This window comes from Equus asinus, chromosome 13, assembly GCF_041296235.1.
Source record: "Equus asinus isolate D_3611 breed Donkey chromosome 13, EquAss-T2T_v2, whole genome shotgun sequence".
Lineage (NCBI taxonomy): Eukaryota > Metazoa > Chordata > Mammalia > Perissodactyla > Equidae > Equus > Equus asinus.
This window is the reverse complement of record NC_091802.1, coordinates 50383703-50402037: the sequence shown is the minus strand read 5'-3', so window position 1 is coordinate 50402037 and position 18335 is coordinate 50383703. Positions and strand designations below refer to the sequence as shown.

The following is an 18335-nucleotide window of genomic DNA, read 5'->3' as shown; positions in this document are numbered from 1 at the left end:
TGAGCACCCAATCTAAAGTAGCTCTCAGTCACTCTCATTATTCGCCCTGCTTTATTCTTCTGAAATTATCTCATTTATGTATTTATTTGTGGATGATCTGTCTGCCCCCAGTTAAAGGCAACCTTTGTGAGTGAAGGAGTCTAATCTTTCCTGTTAATCACTATTCTCCCATGGACTGGAACAGTGCTTGTCCTATAAGAGGCAACTGTTAAGCAATTATTGAATTAATTAACTAAATACAACCCCTGCTTCTCTCTGTTCTAGAACTTACCAACGTGAAATGTAGTAATCTGTCACTAAATTTTTTTCCCCATGAGACTATTGCTTTTTGAGGTATAGTGGAAAAAAATAATTTTCCCTCTACCCTTCTAGGTTCTTGACTGAGGCCCCTCTGTAATAGAAAGACAAATTAACAGGAGAAAATCAAATAGAAGTTTGATAACGTGTATACTTCCTACATACATGGGAGAGACCCAGAAAAACTGAGTAACTCCCCAAAATAGCCCAAGCCATCACCTTAAATACCATCTCCAGCTAAAAATAACAAAGATGTTGAGGTCAGGGGAGAGTCAGTTATGGGAGGTTTTCAGGAAAAGCACAGGAAACAAGGGTATGATTGTTATGCAGATTTAATTCCAAGCCTTCTCTATTAATAAGAGTTTCCAGAGATTTAGTCATCCTCCTCTTCCTGGTACAGAATAGGAGACATCCTTACAAATGGAGATTTCCCTTATAAATGTAAATTTACCTTACAAAAGGGTAACTTCTACTCAGTTTTCAGAGCTTCTCCTGTGTCTACGGTGTCTTAAAAATAACCAGCTCAAAATAATGCCTATACTAAAGAGACATATTTTGAGGTGGTATATTTTGCTCCCCTTCAGAGAGGAAAGGCTATGTCTCATTTTGTTGCCAGCTAATTTCCCTGAGGAACTCAAAGGAGGTTTTGGAAACATTTAAATCTTTCTCCAAATTGGATTTTTTTTTTGTTATGTTAAGAGATGCAATCACCAACCATCCTGAACAAGACTGAGCCCCACTGCAAGAGCAGCACCTGCGATGAGCCATGAGTTGACCTAAAATCACCTGTGACTTTATTTTAATGCTAAGATCTCTGCCCCCAGGAGGAGCTTAGGCCTTATTACTGTAACATGCAATGTATGTAGAAGCATGTTTTCCAACCCAGCCTGCACAAGTGAATACACACTTCTCCCTTTTGAATATTTATTCCCCATCCGAAATAAAAGGCTCCTGCTGTCCCCATGCTCAGGGAGAACCAAGACTTGGTTGGTCTTCTATTTGCTGTAAATAAATTTTACTTTGTGTCACTACTTCTGGTGAAGTCTCTGATTTCAACTCACCAGGAAGTGGACCCACTTTGGTTCAGTAACAACTTGTCTTCGTGTTCCCAGTTCCCAACACATAGTAGATGCTCAATAAGTGTCAAATAAATATTCCAAGTAATGGAGAATAACTAAAAGAGTAAGGGAAAGATTATTTGAGAAAAATTGCTCTTACTTCAAAATAAGACATGTGACTGAAAATAACCTGAGCTTTGTTTGACCAAAGGGCTGTGGACAGTTGAGCAATAGTGACTGATTCTTCTAGTTACAATCTGTGAGCTTCTGAGATCCAAAGAAATCTGGAAAACTGAACTGCAAATGGATAACACAAAATCAATGACTAGGAAAACAGATCAAATTTGAGACGGGTGGTTTGCTCTTTTCAAGATGAAAAATACATGATGTATAATCCACCCTCATGGAGAAGTCTCATTCATTTCCTCAATAACTATATACTCCTGAACTCCTTATGTGCCAAACACTGACACAGGTACAGGAATATCAGAATAAGTAAGACTCTATCAGGAAGGGGAGAGAAGAGGATGCTCCTTAATTAATTAAGCATCTATACAAATGCTATTAATTAAGCATCTAAATAATGTTATTAACTAAGAATATCCTATATACAATCTTAAAAGGATAATTATTGATGCGGGGTCGGTGAGCCAAGGAGTCGAAAGAAAGATTTCTTAGACTCTTAAGATCTGGCAGTAGTGCTCTTTTATTTAGAGAGTAGAATAGCATGGGGACAGGACCCATGGGCAGGCAGAGCTGGTGTGTGGGGACAAGACCCACGGGCAGTCAGAGCTCCTGCTGCTGCCCCCGCTGAGGGTTAGGGCTAAATTTAAGGCATAGGTATATGATTCATCTCTTTACAAGACAAAGGAAAGAACATGAAAAAAAGTTAAAATGGTATCAGTGCAGGTGGGGTCTGGTCATTGGGTGATCCCATGACTTTTAGACAAGAATCAAATCGGATTAAGTAAAGGTTAGAAAGGTTAGACGCCACCACCCTAAACCAGTTACATGAGATTGCCAGACAGCAACCAACTGAAGTTCTTGCCTTCCCCATTAAGAATTTTTAGGGATAAGGTCATCTCTCTTCTTCTTCCTGGTACAGAGAGGGAGGCACCTTTTCCATTCCCCAGAGCCTCCTTCCCTGTCCCAGTTTATCGAAAGCAATCAGCCCAAAACAATCCTGATGCCAAAGAGACATACCTTGGGGTGGCCAATTTCAGGTCCCTACAAGCTCATCCCCCACTTCCTTCACAAATGCAAATGTCTCTCAAAAGGGCAAGCAAAATTCCAGTCCTCGGAGCCTGCTTCTCATCTGCAGTTTCAAAAGTAATCAGCCTAAAAATCCTCATCATAAACCATTTTAAAATTAAGCAGCCTAAGAATCCTCATCAATTATTACCACTTTACAGGTGAGGAACCTGAGCTGCAGAGATTGAGTAACTCAGCTATGATCATACAGTTAGCAGAGCTTGAATGTGAACCCAAGTCTACATGGTTCCAAAACCCCATGATCATTCCAGTGCATCTAGAATGAAAATAGAACATAATAAATGCAATGCAAACATAATTACATAAAATCAGAACGGTAGCAGAGTAGAATAATTGACCCTTGGCTCTTTCTGGTAGTGAGTACAGAGTTGGAAGCACAGAAAACTTCAAGGGTAGGTTTCCTTGAACTTAGGTCCTACAGGATAAAGAAGAATATGTCAAGTCATTAAGGGGAATTATGAAACGCAGGTGGATTGGTATGGAGTTGTGAAACTACCTAATCCAGTTGCCATTCCAATTTGGAGAAGGCCAAGGCCAACGAACAAATAAGATAATTATTTTAACTGCCTAGAGAATTGGAGGAGGGGGGGGTACTGGAAAGGGGAGCAAACAAAGTTCCCAGAGTCACTTATTTTCAGATCTGCGCCCTGAACCCAAGGATATTGGACCATTTTTTTCATAATGGCCATGGCCATGGTTTGTGGCCATTCAATATTTTATTGGATTTGTTGCAAAATGCAAGCCACAGCTGCTAGGCATTTAGTTGCAGCTGTCTAAGGAATGTCACATCCAGTCTGTGCTTGTTGTAAGCTCTGTGGTTTCCTTTATGAATAGCCATTTCCTTTGTTTTCTCTGAAGAGGGATTTTGAATAGCAGCGATACTTAAAAACAAATACAGGGAGATTGCTATTTGTATGTGGTTTCTGAAACTCTATGCTGCATATCTACTATTCAAAAAATGGGAAGTTATGAAGAAAGTATGCTCTGTGTTTCAGAAAGTTGAAGAGGCTGGCATCTTTAAGAAATCCAAGCAGGACAGAAAGAAGACATTGGCAAAGAACACAAAGAAGGAAATGAGTTCTGGGACGAGAAGAATGGTGCCAAGGGACCCTGGATTGGAGGGGGAGGGAGCTGATCTGCTGCCATTTTGTGCAGTAATAAAAACTTGCTGGAACTCTAGAAGGACAAATGTTTGAGAAGTTTGAATAAAAGGAAGCAGAGAAGTTCTGTTAAGCTATTTTTGGAGACTTTAAAACTAATGAGGAAGAGTAATTGCCACAAATAGCCCAATTTAAGGTAAGACCACGATAGCATTATTTCTCCTCCACTCAAAATCACCATGCAAGTGACTTCTGATTAAAACAGGGCCTCAAAAATAATACTCCTTTTGTTTTTATTTTTATTAAACCATACTGCTCAATTGTATGCTCCAAAAGCTCCTTGGCACGGAATTTAAAGGACTTAGTCTGATAATGTTTCCTTACCTTTTGGTTGTAATAACAGGTAACTATAGAGTGAGTAGCAGTGTCACAGGTCACTTAAGCAGGTAGGGATCTGGATTTTCCATCTTTCCCGATGTACCCATGTTGCATTTAGGACTTTGATGCTACAAATTCAACTTGGCTAGGTTCTTTTTCTCAGAGCTTCTAATTACATTTGTGAATTAAAATAGAAGTAGGGGAGTGTTCTAAGGGAGAATATTAGAACTCTGACTTCCTCCTCCAGTGGCGTTCAAAGATATTAAACTGATAGGTTGAGGTATCCTCAAATTAAACAAGGTTATTATATTTTGTTTGCTTTACATTTCACTGAACATCAATAGCACAGTGAGAGTATTTTGCTAGTTTAAAAGGAACTTGGGTTTTGAAAGACTGAGAAACAAGGGTTGAGGGGTTTATTTGTCCCTTCTCAGTTACTTATTCTCTTGAGATTTTTCTAAGTATCAGATGCAGAAAGCATAATGTGGGTTATTCAATGGATTTTTAGTTGCCTTATAATGAATGTGCCTCTTAGCTTAAGGTGCAAGGATTTTAAAAGAAAATAATCAAATTATTTGAATGTAATGTTCTCATTTATTATTCATACCATCTAACAGTGATAAAAGGAGGTGAGATAGCTTACAATAAAAACAAAATACAGACAGACTATTAGGAAAAGGGTCAAAAAAAAAAAAACAGAAAAACTAAAACAACAATACCAAGGAAACACGCAGTGAGAGGAGGAAAAGGATGGATAAAAACGTAGGCACATGTAAAATAAGAACTATTTCTGCAAATGGATTTAAAAGGGAACTGAATTATTTTTCACCGTTAAAAATGGCTGCAGCTGTATCTCAAAGGAATTAATCTAATCTGGTCAGCCAGATTTCACAATAAATGGACACTTAAAAATACTGTAGCTGCAAAGACCTCTGGGAGAGAGAGATGTATCAGTCTGGAACATTCCAGAAAACAAAAGGGAAATAAAAAATAGTCCCTGTAGGTAGGTAAGAAAATAACTCCATAGCGGTGACATTCTATTAAGAAAAGTTTTATTTTTTCTGTAAAAAAAATTAAACACTGGTATACGAGAAGTTGAACTGCCATAAAAATTCCCTTATCTTGTTTCACATTCTGAAGAGCAGCTGGAGGGCTTCCAGGGAAAGCTGCGTGGGGCGCTCAGATAACTCCCCTTCACAGAAAGCAAGTATAAAACCGGACAAAACTGTTTAAAACAACCATTTTAAGGTACTGAAAAATTATGGAAAGAAGACAATAAATTGTGAAGATTTCCCTCTTAAAAAAGTGCTACTTATCTGATAAAACAGTGGTGAGTTTGTGACATCCGTGCCTGGAAACGTTCCCTTCCTTTCACACTCAGGCAGCAGAACCTATAGCATCACCCATGAAAGGAGATGCTGAACTCAGTTTACAGCTGGCAACAGAGACCCACAAGTCTACTGCCGGCAGCAGCAGCAGGAAACTCCACTCAGGGCAGGGAGCAATGGAATGCAGGGATCCTAGAAGTCAGTACGCCATAGAAATATCAAGAGAATAAACTCACCGCATGTGCATAACTGTCTACAAACCAAAGATTGCCATGATATCCTGGCAAAATTGTGAAACTAAGGGAGACTTGACAGCTTGTTAGGACTTCTTTCACTCACACAGTTCAGGCAGCAGCAGGAGGAAACCTTAAGGCTCAAAGTACCTGAGCACAATCTCTGCCCAAATCATTGTCTGATGTCCAAAGTGCAGGATGCTAGGGAGAACCCTAAGAAGTCAGCAACAGTCTACACATCTGCTTTCCTCTGTCATGTGGCCCACTGCTCCCGCTGCTCCAGTACAACACTGGTTTTCAGATGGCTTTAGGGCACTTGGGGACAAGGGACAGAATCATTTATTATATATCATGGCTACCCAAGCAGCAGAAGCTATAGGTGAGTCGTGATGGGCATGTACCATAAAAAAATATATTCAATAGAGACACACAAAACAAGGCAAGACAGAGTTTTCACCCTTCAGAGAGGAATTTCTAACAGTGTATCATGTGGAAATGTATTCACTGGGGAGAAAGAGGCAGAGAAGGGTTTAAATCTGAAGAGTTCCTGATTGAAGCCAGCAAGATTCAACAGACACATACCCCTCTGCCTTTCTGAATGCCCTTTAACCAAACGATGTAGTTCATAGAAAAAGGACCTGGATTCAGATAATGAATCACACTGACGCATTTGATCTCCTTTTCTCTCTGACATCTTTCTGCAGAGATAAGCCAACTAATCTATATAATAACCCATGGAAAGTACATACATAGCTTTGTGCCACCATCAGAAACTCAAGAAGGATCCCACTCACAAACCACAGCCTCAAGGAATTGTTTTGTAGATAATGTAACAGTCTTGGTTTAAATAATAGAAGTCAAACCTGGCACCTGTGAAAGGCTTTATTGTAAAGATATTGAGGAACTCACAGAAACTTTGGAAAAACCAAAGACCTAGTCTCAGAAAGTGGTCAGGAACCAGAAGAAACTAGACAGTAGGAAAATACGACTAACATCACACTTCAAGGATCTAGTTCAGGGTCACAATACCAGCACCGCTACTGCAAGACTGTCGATACCAACAGCAATGGTCACAGCCACTGGGATTCTCAATGCTATCACTGCTGCTGCACTCCCAGCAGTGCCACCATGAAGACTGTCTCTACTATCCCTTTATCTTTACCTCACTTCCCCTGGGTTCAAAGACTCAAGCTGGAGCATCGTATTGGGTGGGATGAGAGGGAAGATTGGTCCATTTGGCGTCATAGTGTGTAGCCAAATTCTGCCTTCTGCCAAGACTTACACTTTATCAGTTGCACAATTTAATCTTTGAAAGAGTTGTACTAAATTTAAGAAAGATTGGATGAAGATTAGAAAAATGGCTTGCTTTGAGCAAGTAATGCTTCAGGGAATGGAAAAGATGGATTCGTCATGGAAGGAACATGTACTCCTCAAAACACAAATCTTCACAGGAGACAACATCTGGAAGATCAGCAGCTGCGAAAGTATGAGGAGAAAGATAACTCAGTGACACATTTAAAAAATCAGATTTATTACAAGACTTTCTTGTTCTATTCTTTGTTGTGGGTTGTTTTCTTTCACTACTCTAGGATCTCCATATTCTTCTTGATTCTCATTGACTATCATCTATCTTAAATTTAAATATTTTAAATATTTGGACTCCATATAAGATTTTCTTCTATACCCATATAAAAATATCCTGGATCAAAACAAATTCACTAAACCTGAGCTCTTAATCTCAGAAATCTTTCTAGTTTAATATCTTTCTTTAGTTTTTGTTGTGTGATGGGGAAAAGAGTAACAAAATCATACTGGTGGTTGATTCCTTAGGTTAATGGATAGTTCCCAACATGGTGACCAAAGGACCTCAGTGAACAGCTGATGGTATCAACTTTGTTGTATTTGTAAGCCACTTTGCTGTTGCTTTTGAAGCATCCCAAAGATTTCAAATAACTTCCTGTATGTTAACAAGATTGATGGCCACTTTGTTCTAGTCCTGAGCCACTCTTTAATGACACAGTGATAACCTAGTTGAGACTCTCCAGAATCACCAAAAATTTTATCGGATTCCAACTTTCTATTTAAGCTGTACCCTGGGGCTTTTCCTTCTTTTTCTCTCAAGTCCAAACTTGCAGAGTCTCCACATTTTTGAGCCAAACATTGAGCACTTTCTTGAGCAAGGGATGTTCTACAGTTTGGATAGTTGGCCAAGTGAAGCTATTCAAGGTCAAGAGGGGAATCTGAAATTTCACAAACTTTGGATTAAATATTCGAGACCAATAAAAGAAAATCTTCTCAATACAGTTTACTTTAAACTTACTAACTGGTGAACTCAGTTGTCATATCATTAAAAACTGAGTATGACTTATTTTGCGTCTTTTACAAGTCAGAAAAATTGGCTCAGATCTGAACCTATTTATCTTTGATAAGTGCTGGAAGAAAAACCACTTGGGCTGTTACATAAATATCTTTTTAGAAATCAATTAAAATAAAGTACATGTTATCCTTTTGCTTATTCTTGAGACTTTGGTGCAGGATAAATCCAGTTTTCATCATCCCATCCACTGATGACTTGAAGAACTCCTCCCATACACACTCAACATTTTGCTTAAACAGGAGGATAAGGGGACCTCACACTACTTTTCTTGGTTATCCCAACACTTCAGTAAAGTCTTTATGTAGAGCAATGTGCCCATTCTTTCTCAAATATACTAGAAAGTGGTGAGTCTTGTATAAGTGGGGAGGGGAGAATGGAAGAAGACTGATATTTGGTTTCCTTTTGTTTGGTATCTCAAACTTAAATGGGAGATTTCTGTTTCAAGATAAATATATCCTTCCCTCCCACTCCAAATCCTCAAAGATTATGAAAATAAATGTATAATGAGTATGAAAAAAAAGAGAGAGACACTTGCTGAACCAGAAACTGTGAAGAATTCCTGAAAAAAATGAAAGCTACCAAGAACACATTGAAAAAGGAAACTTACCCCAAACTGTGGATCAGAAAGGACTGTAAGAAAGAGTGGGGGTGATATGGAGCTCCACACTTAGCAGGGGTGGGTACCAGGATCCCAGGGCCAAATGATAGATGACTTTTTAGAAAGGTTCACCCTGCACAACACCTTCCATTTGGGCCAGCAGTGTTCATGAAACACGGCTGGGGAATTTTAGAGAAAAGAGGGGAATGGGTGCTAAAACAAGACTGAGGTGGAGGGATGTACTGGGACTAAAACCGCATTTCTAATAGACCAGTCCTGAAAACATCTTCCTGCAAGCTTTTTACCTCATCTGGTACTTAAAAGAAGCCACATCTGTTCTCCACATAAGTGGGTTGTTTAGGCTACATTAGTGATAAATTCTTCACCATTAAAGTCACTAAGCTTTGTCATTATTTCTCTTTCCAGCCTAATTCTCTTTCCTTTTAGCTAAGTTAGGTCTGATTTATCGAGGGTTGTTTGGTTCATCGGGGATGTTCCAACCTTGCTTTCTCTGAGAAGCAGCTCATTATAATCACTTTCTGACCTGAGCGTGTTGACCTGGCATGTTACCAAGCCTTGCCTGCTAGCATCTCTGGCTCTAGCATCCCCAATATCTCACACTCTCTGCCACGTGTCTGCCCCTGCCTTCTACTCCCAAAGTGAAAATTCTCAGAGAATTCCTCATCATTGGAATTCTTCATGCCAAAAGGATTCAAGTAACACAAGGGCACAGATTTAAACGTAGTGTCTATTGGGATACACAGATAGGAGAGAAATGAGCTAGGAAGACCTAGTAGTGTGGTATTTCCTGTCAATTGTGGCAATGGATATCATTAGAAAGCTATTCATACTAAAAAAAAAAAAAAAATCCTCCTTTGTATCAGACATAGTATTTTAATCAAATACATTCACCCTGGTTAGTATGTCAATAATGACATTTTAAAAATAGATTATAATTAAAGCAATCGAGTTCATATCAAACATAATCTTTACTACCATGTAACTAGACAAAGAATAATTTCAATAGCTGGTCTTCCTGAGGACATGAGCATGGTTCCTGATCAAAAGGGTATTGATTTCTGAGATGAGAGCTGCTACAGGTAAATGCATTTTTTTAAATTAAACTTGTGTTCTGTGTCCATAGAGATATGATCTAAGCATTGTGTTAGCTTCAAGAATTTGGGCTCTTGGGCTAGTCCCAGTGGCCCAGTGCTTCACTTCAGCAGCCCAGGTTCAGTTCCCGGGTGTGGACCTACACCATTCATCTATCAGTGGCCATGCTGTTGCAGTGGCTCACATACAAAAGACGAAGATTGGCAACAGATGCTAGTGCAGGGTGATTCTTCCTCAGGAAAAAAAAAGAATTTGGGCTCTCTGTTTATTTTGAAATAATTTGAATTCTGGACTATAAAGAGACCACATTAGCATGACCAAATGTTAGACTGGTTCTTCAGGTTTTAATGATTTGTTCCAGGCTGTATTAGTGTGTGATTCATAGAGGAACTTTATTTTTAGTAAAATATAAATAATATTTTACAATATCAAATGCTATTATTTTTTAAGTATTTAAAATCCATCAAAAGTTTCTGGGTCCCCCCCAAAAAAGAATTCTCATTTTGTCTTTTAGATTATAAATATTTAAAAGTTTTTTCTTTACAATTGCAAAGAGAGTTTTATCACCATAGTATTCTAAACTTAAGTGAGACAAATACAGACGATAGCAGACAGCTGTTATTTTTATTTTCTCAGCATCTTTTCCCCTTTTATTCTTTACCCACACCCTTTTTCTCAAAGGAATTCCATCTCCCCGATGGCAACTGTGGAGTTGTATTGTACTCTGGCGCGCCAGGCCAATCATCTACTTCACCCCTCTCTCCACAGCAGTTAGTCCAAAGCAGTGAGTTTAAGACCCAAGAGAGGACACTTAAATTCATCAGTCTGATAACTAGAATTGAAACTCAGGATTCTATTTGCCTTCTGATGGTTAAGCTAAGGAGAGGAAAGCTTGGAGCCGCCCACAGACATGGTTCTCAACTCAGAGATAAATGCAGTTTGAGACATGTAGAGACCAGAGATCAAGGCCTACTTGCTGCATCTTAAATTATACATGAGATGCTGCATCACATTGGGTGAGAACATTTCGAGAGTTTCATTAAGGGAAGGAGAGAGTATGTAAGAAGGGGCAGCCAAGGGGTGGAATGTAGCAAAATGTCCCTTTCCTAATAAATCCCTCTTTCTAAAATAATCTAGAAGAATATGATCCATAAAACCAAAGAATATTGAGTGAAGGTTGACACTTGGTTCACAGAAGTTACATGTATGTATTACATGTGTATTTATACATGTGTATATATAAATGCGTGTATATATGTAAATAATCTTCACGAATTTATTGTAGTGAGAACAAAACATGAACAGAGGAAAGGAAAAGAGAAGAAATATTAAAGAGAAATTTCATACTTTATCAACTAGTTTATTCTCCTCTGTTAAAAAAAAAATTCAACTGAGTAAATTTGAAGATCTAATTGGCTTTGTTAAACTATTCCTGTATTAGGCAGCATTGCATGTGGCAGGCAGAGAGATACTTCGAGGGGTTACACAGCATGGAAGTCTTTTATAGCAAAGAGAGGGGGACAAGGAAAGGAAGTCATCAGCCAGGAAGAAATGAAAGTTCATTGGAGGAAAGTAAAGTTCAAGTGACAACAGCTTCTCAACAGACTGAGCTGTGGCATTTTCCATTGACTGGGCTTGTTGCTGGGCAAGAAGGAAATCTTCTTTCCTTCTGCTGGAGTAGTTGTACTTCCTGTTTGAGACAGCAAGGTAGGTCTCTTCCTGTTGGAATCTGTAACTGACATCTTCCTGTTGGAGTCTGTAATTGATGTCTTCCTGCTTGGGGTAATTGATGAGGAGTAATAGGGTGTGAGTGCTCCCTCTACAGGCCCTCCCAACTCCAATTTTAGTCAAGGTTTCCTTTATTAATTTTAACACCTCCCTCAAACAACACATCCCTCCAAAGAACATTAAAAGGCACCACTAACCAAGAACAAGTAAATGAATCAAATGTCCTCCAAAATGAGAAATACTTAAAACATAACGTGCAACTTTATGTGTTCCATTTATACATATTGCCTGGACAATTAGGATAACAGATATTTTAGGTTTTTAATATAATCATGAGAAAGATCTCTAGATGTGTACATGAAGTAACTCGTAGGCATACCCTGGATCTGTGGAATAAAGATCCTTGCAATAGTGTTTATTTACACTTATTTTTCTCTGGTTGGATCTAAGTAAAGTGTAAAGAACTCAGATATATGACATGAAACAGAAACAGCGTAATGTTTCAACAAAGAATGTAACCAACCAGGGAATTAACATAGAGTAGACAAAAATTATACACACACACACATATATATCTAATCTTCAGCCATGTGTCAATTCTATTGTGAGTTTATGGAATGAAAATAGGCAAACTGTAAGTTGAGTACTTTTCTTTCACCATTTGTGATGAACATATAAACCTCTCTGGCAATTCTTGAATAACTATAAAATAACATTGAAAGTAATTGACTATTTCCTTTCCTTTGAATATTTTTTATGAAAGGAATCTATTGTTTACAGTTATACAGGATACCAAAAAATAAATTTCAACCAATCAAGAAATTCACACACTCTTTTGTTCTCAGTGGCATTGGTTGTTGAGGTCCTTTATTTTTAAAAATTTCCTTAAATATCAAAATTTATCTGGCAGAGATTTATATGACCAATATTAGTGAGTTCAAAGTTAAGTAGTACTTAAATGCAGATAAATAAGTGCAAACATCATGAGAAGAAGATAAACTTCTTTTAAAGAATTAGTGCTTAGCTATTAAAAATATCCACTTAATTTTTAATAACTTTACAAATCAGTATGGTTACTTGAAACTATTTACCAATTTTAATTGTCCAATTGTATATTTAATGATTTAATTTCAGAATCCAAATATGAAATGGAGGCCCAGAAAGGCAGAGAATTAACAATCATTGGGTACCCCTTGCCATGGACTAGGATAAACGCTGTGGTCCCATACAAAGCCTTAAATTTCAGGAGGCCCTTAACAAATCTTGGAGTGGGAAACTACATCATACAAAGTAATCTTAGGGGCTGGCTCCGTGGCCAAGTGGTTAAAGTTCCCCACGCTCCACTTTCGTGGCCTGGGTTTGCAGGTTCAGATCTGGGTGCAGATCTACCCCATTCATCAGCCACGCTGTGGAGGCATCCCACGTGCAAAGTAGAGGAAGCCTGGCACAGATGTTGGCTCTGGGCTAATATTCCTCAAGCAAAAAGAGATCAGGATGGACAACAGATGTCAGCTCAGGGTGAATCTTCCTAACAACAACAACAAAAGTAATCTTAGTCTTTATACAATATACAAATATCAACTATTCCTATTTTTGCAAAATCACAACACAATTTTAAAAGTCTGTAACATATCAAGGAATTTTTATGAGTTTCTCATTCCATGAAATCTTGGCTCTTTCTATTTATGCTTATATGTACATAGACCATTGTTTCTACTTCTTCAGTGTTTCAACCATTTACTTCATTTATTCAGTTAATTTTTATTGGGTCACTAGCATAGGCTAAGTTCTGGGGATACAAAAATGAATAAGACACTCTCTACCCTCAAGAAACTCAGCTGAACGGGAGAGATAGAAACAAATTCGATGACTCCAATAAAATATAGTAGATATTATAATTAATGTGTGTCTAGTGTGCTGTGGAAGCAAAAAAGAAGGGGCTAAATAGTTCTTCTTGAGAGCCTTTCCTCTCTATACCCTCCACCATCTCTCTCTCCTAACTGGCCATAATATTGAAGGAGAGTATGGATCTTATTACAGGCTATCTTATTAAATAAAATTTTATAATTCCCAATCTAAGTTAAAAGAAAAAGTGAATTTGAAAGTTGTACAAATACTTTTGAGGACTAATAACCTAGGATCAAAAAAAAAGTCACCAAAGCATTCAGGGCAGATAAGTAAAATAATTTTACTACCAGGTATGATCATTTTTAAGTTTTATCTCCAGTTTTTGGCTAATAAGTTACCTACCAGTCCCATAAAATACACTCATTTCAATTACGATAAGATAATCAATCCCAATTTTATTAATTTTCTCATTAACTTACACTTTTTCCTTTGTATCTCTAAGCTCATACCACCTGATACTTTGTTGCACAGAAAATACTTACCACTCACTCTGTCCACAATTAATGTTCTCTATTAAAATTTGAATCCAGTTACATTTGAGATTCGAAGTACGATTAAGCACTTGTTTAAGAGAAGGAGGAACATGGAGAGCATAAGATTCTGTGACTGTCTCATTGGATTCGGAAATCAATTATGATTTAAATTGCCTCCATCTTGCAAGAAATAAATGAACTACTTGGCCTCTGACATCTGACTAAATTGATATGCAACCAAGAGTAGCCTCATCTTGGCACTGAGCCCTAAATTTCTGAACCGTTTTGGAAGGAAAAGGCTAGCATCTGCTTGGACTCTTGTTGCTTAAATCAGAAAACATTTTGTTCATCTCTCTGTTGATGTGGGAATTTAGTGTTGTGGTCACCCTGGACAGATTAAATATTTACAATGTTTCTTATTAAGTTGTTGACTTCCTGCAGCTGTTGAAAAATCCCTCATTAACATTTGCTAGAAACATCAGAGGTCTGGTCCTTCTGTTAATTTTGCTTCTCAGTGTTCCATAGAAGTGATGAGTAAACCTACATCTTCAGCCGCTTTCGCCACTCAAAAGTTTCTAAATCCAAATTCATGTCACACTGATTAAACAGGGCAGTTGAACAAAATGATTGTCCGATTTTCTTGGAGCATCCCTTAAGGAAAAGCATTTTTCCTTTGCTGTTACTCTGTTCTAAAATGCATGTGACTGTAGGGGAGCAGAATTTGATACCCCAAAATGTGTCTCTTTGGCTTGACTATTTTTAAGAACAAAAGACTCAGGAAGAAGCTTTGACCTCCCCCTAACTACCTAAAAGAATTTAAGATAGAAGACCTGTTCCAAGAAGGAGCTATCACCACAGGTAACTATAGTATAAAATGACCTAGGCGTGGTGGACAGGGAGGAACCTAGCAAGACCCGTTTGATCAAAATCCTCTCGTGTCCCATTGTCTCTGCAAGGCATGGCAAACATTTGTTTACCAAACATTTGCTTACCAAACATTTGCTTTTCCATTTTCCTATGAATTGCCCTTCTCTCCTTTGAATTCCCAAACCTCTACCTCAACATCCGCTCTTGTCTTTAGCTGAAGATAGTATTTAAGATATTGGCTTTGGCCATTTTGGCAAGTTACTCAGTTCACCTGGGTTTCTCCCATGTATACACACTTTGATTGTCTCCTGTTGTTCTGTCTCATGTCAATTTAATTCTTAGACCAGCCAGAAGAACCTAGAAGGGTAGAGGAAAATTTCTTCCTCCCCTACGTGACCAACCTTCCCGGTATCAGCATCCTCTGTACTTATTGCCACCTACCCATCTTTGACAGTTGCATGTTCTAAATGTGGCAATCATGAATTGTTTCAATAATAATCCTCATTTATTGACTCCTTTAAACTTGTGCAGCCAAAATTTAACCCAACTGAGGTCCTGAATGTGGCCTTGTCTTTGTGTCTCAGGCAGATGTTGATGAATATTAAATGCTGTTGGAGAAGACGCTTGATTGAGCAGACAACACAGACAACATCTCTTGAAGGATGGATGCTGTGAAATTACACAGGTAAAAGAAGAAATGCAAAAAATCAATTAAAAGGGGCACTGAAAATGATCTTATACAGGATTAACTCTCATTTGACCATATTGTCGCCACAGCCATCTCAGCTCTCTGGCTCCCACTTTGAGCCCTCAAGTTCTCACTCAAGCTCTGATTGTCCTTTTCTTAAGCAGAACAAGCTTCTTTGGCTTCTTAGTTAAGCAAATCAAAGCAACATTTTGAAAGTCCTTCTATACTTAAAGCTCAAAAAGTGTTTCCCAAGTGGCTGTGGTTGAAGAACGGAGGTAGGAAAGTGGGGGATATGTGACATCTATCTTAGGGGGGATTTTGAGGCCATATTATCACCGTAGTTATTATAGTAATTATCTTTAGAAGGTTGTTCTAGGACCAGAACTGCCTTTTTTCAGAGTGGTGCAACTAAGAAATGGACTTTATTCATCCAAGAAACATATTCAGTGATGTAATGGGATCCTGAATTGTTTCTGAAAAACTATTTTTTCTTTCCTTATCTGGATTAAAACCTCATTAGCATAAGAATCATATTTTCTGCTTTAGCTTTGTTATAGACTCAGAGAAAACATTCCTTAATATTGCTGGAGAATGACTACACTCTTTGGCTTCTCCATAACTAGGTTATCTTTTTCTTTTCCCCACCCAAGTTGTACATTTTCTTCAAAGTCAATCTCAAATATCTAACTACCTATAAAAAAGTTTCGTCAGTTCTGCCTGGCTCACAGTGCATTTTTCTTCCTTAAATTGTCATTGACGGCACACTTGCTGGTACTGGGCAGTGAAACATTTGATGGTATAGTGTTCTGCTCTCTTCCTTGGTTTGCACTAAGTATCTATAATTTGTCTTCTTGATACAATTGTGAGGAAATTAAGAAGGACTGGGTTTTCTATATCCACTCAGGGTTTGGTGAGTGCTCAGGGAGCTTGGGGTGTTGGGTTGGCCATGGGTTTGATGTTAGGCAAACCTAGCTTTTAATCCCAGCTGGGCTAATTACTAGTTGTATGTCAAAACTGACCATAATGGAATCATTTTAAATGGAGTAAGAGCTGCCTTTCCAGAGAAACTGCTTTGTTGTCTTGAACCTTAGACTGAGCCAAGCTTTTGGACTGGGCCGGAATGGCAACTGTTTTACAAGCACTTGTTTGAGAAGTCAGCAGGAGTATGGACAGCCCGATCAAAAAGACCAAAGATCATGGACTTTCTACAGTTAGAATCAATAGTCAATCAATGTTTAGCCAAAGCTCGCTCTCTGCCTCCAACTCCAATTAAAATTCTTTGTAATACAATCTCCCCTTTATGCCTCTAAAAATCCCTGACTTTTACTCTCTAGCAGAACACTATTTGGGTTTCTACTTGAATCTGTGCTCCCTGAATTGCAATTCCTAAGACCCTAAATAAACTTTTGGCTTCTCTTGCAGTTTACGCCTCTTATTTGTTGACGTGTTTGATCTTGGTTAAGTTACTAATCTTCTGCGAACACTGACTTACTATTATGGAAAAATCAATCAACCAGTGTCTTAAATCTCTGCACCAGTAGGAATACAACAGACAAGTTGTGAGCTGTGACCTGTTGGACAGTGAAGTTTAGATTCTGCTAGACAAGCCCCTTGTTTGGTCCATTGCAAGCATTGCACACAGCTACATATTGCTCTCTGCTTCGACAGACACTGTGTGTAAAGAATATTAGGATTCACAAGAGCTCCCACTGCAGCTTTTTATTTGAGTCCCGTAGTAACCCAGTAGGTGAGTAGGATTTAAGAGGAAACCAAGGCTTGGCAAGGTTATGGGATTTACTCAGGGTCACAAAGCTATAAAGGAGCCAGTCTCAGATTGCCTGGCTTCCCAAATCCCCTCCACTTCAAAATGGGAATGAGGAGTTAGCATTTAATGGGTGTGGAATTTCAGTTTTGCAAGAAGAAAAGAGTTCTGCAGATGGATGGTGGTGACGGTTGCACAATAACGTGAACGAACTTAATATCACTGAACGTACACTTAAAAATGGTTGAGATGGGGGCTGGCCTGGCGCTGTAGTGGTTAAGTATGCATGCTCTACTTTGGCAGCCCAGGGTTCATGGGTTTGGATCCTGGGCGTGGACCTACACGCCGCTCATCAAGCCATGCTGTGGCAGTGTCCCACAAACAAAATAGAGGGAGATGGGCATAGTTGTTAGCTCAGTGACAATCTCCCTCAAGCAAAAAGAGAGGAAGATTGGCAACAGATGTTAGGTCAGGGCCAATCTTCCTCACCGAAAATTTTTTTAAAAAAAGGCTGAGATGGCAAATTTTGTGTTATGAGTATCTATCCACAATTTTAAAAATTTTTAGATGTCTATGTAAAATGTCTGGAACACACATAGTATGTGCTCAATCTAGGATAGCTACTTGCTACCTCTTTTCCCTCATTTTGATAGTCATTCTTCTGAAGTTATTGTAGAGCTGAGATTCTGTGAGACCCAATTTTAATGAAGGATCAGTTCATTTTATAAAAAATATTAGATTTAAATTTTCTACCTAAAAAGATTTTTTTTTTCACTTCTAAAAGTTCAAGAGAACACTAAAAAGCTAAACTGATGCAACAGGTTGTAACAAGCTATTAGCTCAGTTCCCAGAGTCTAGCTCATTAAACCCTCTAAATGGCAACACTTTAACAAAAAGTAGTGTAGCCTCTGTGTTTGAATTTGAGAGGGACAAAAGTCTTATAAAGGGTGAAGGAATGAAACACAATTAGAACACTTTCTTTAGCTTTTCTTGATACCGGGAATAGGAGTCCTACTTCTGTCAATTGATATGTAAAATATTTTATGTTTTATTGAGTATCCATATATGACTTGATTACCAACATCACCCGATAAGCAAGAGTAGTATTTCTGGGGCTGGCCCCGTGGCCAAGCAGTTAAGTTTGCGTGCTTTGCT

The 18335-nt window shown here is 38.4% G+C and overlaps 1 long non-coding RNA gene across 2 annotated transcripts; it reads left to right on the top strand.

The window, feature by feature from the left end:
* Positions 1-3539: 3539 nt before the first annotated feature.
* Positions 3540-16838, top strand: LOC139039992 (uncharacterized). 2 transcript variants are annotated; one of them, XR_011493525.1, is made up of 3 exons: positions 3540-3923; positions 15315-15415; positions 16510-16838. It is a non-coding gene; the product is annotated as an uncharacterized lncRNA (long non-coding RNA). The 2 variants fall into 2 exon arrangements; XR_011493526.1 differs by lacking the exon at positions 3540-3923 and adding an exon at positions 14586-14721.
* Positions 16839-18335: the final 1497 nt, after the last annotated feature.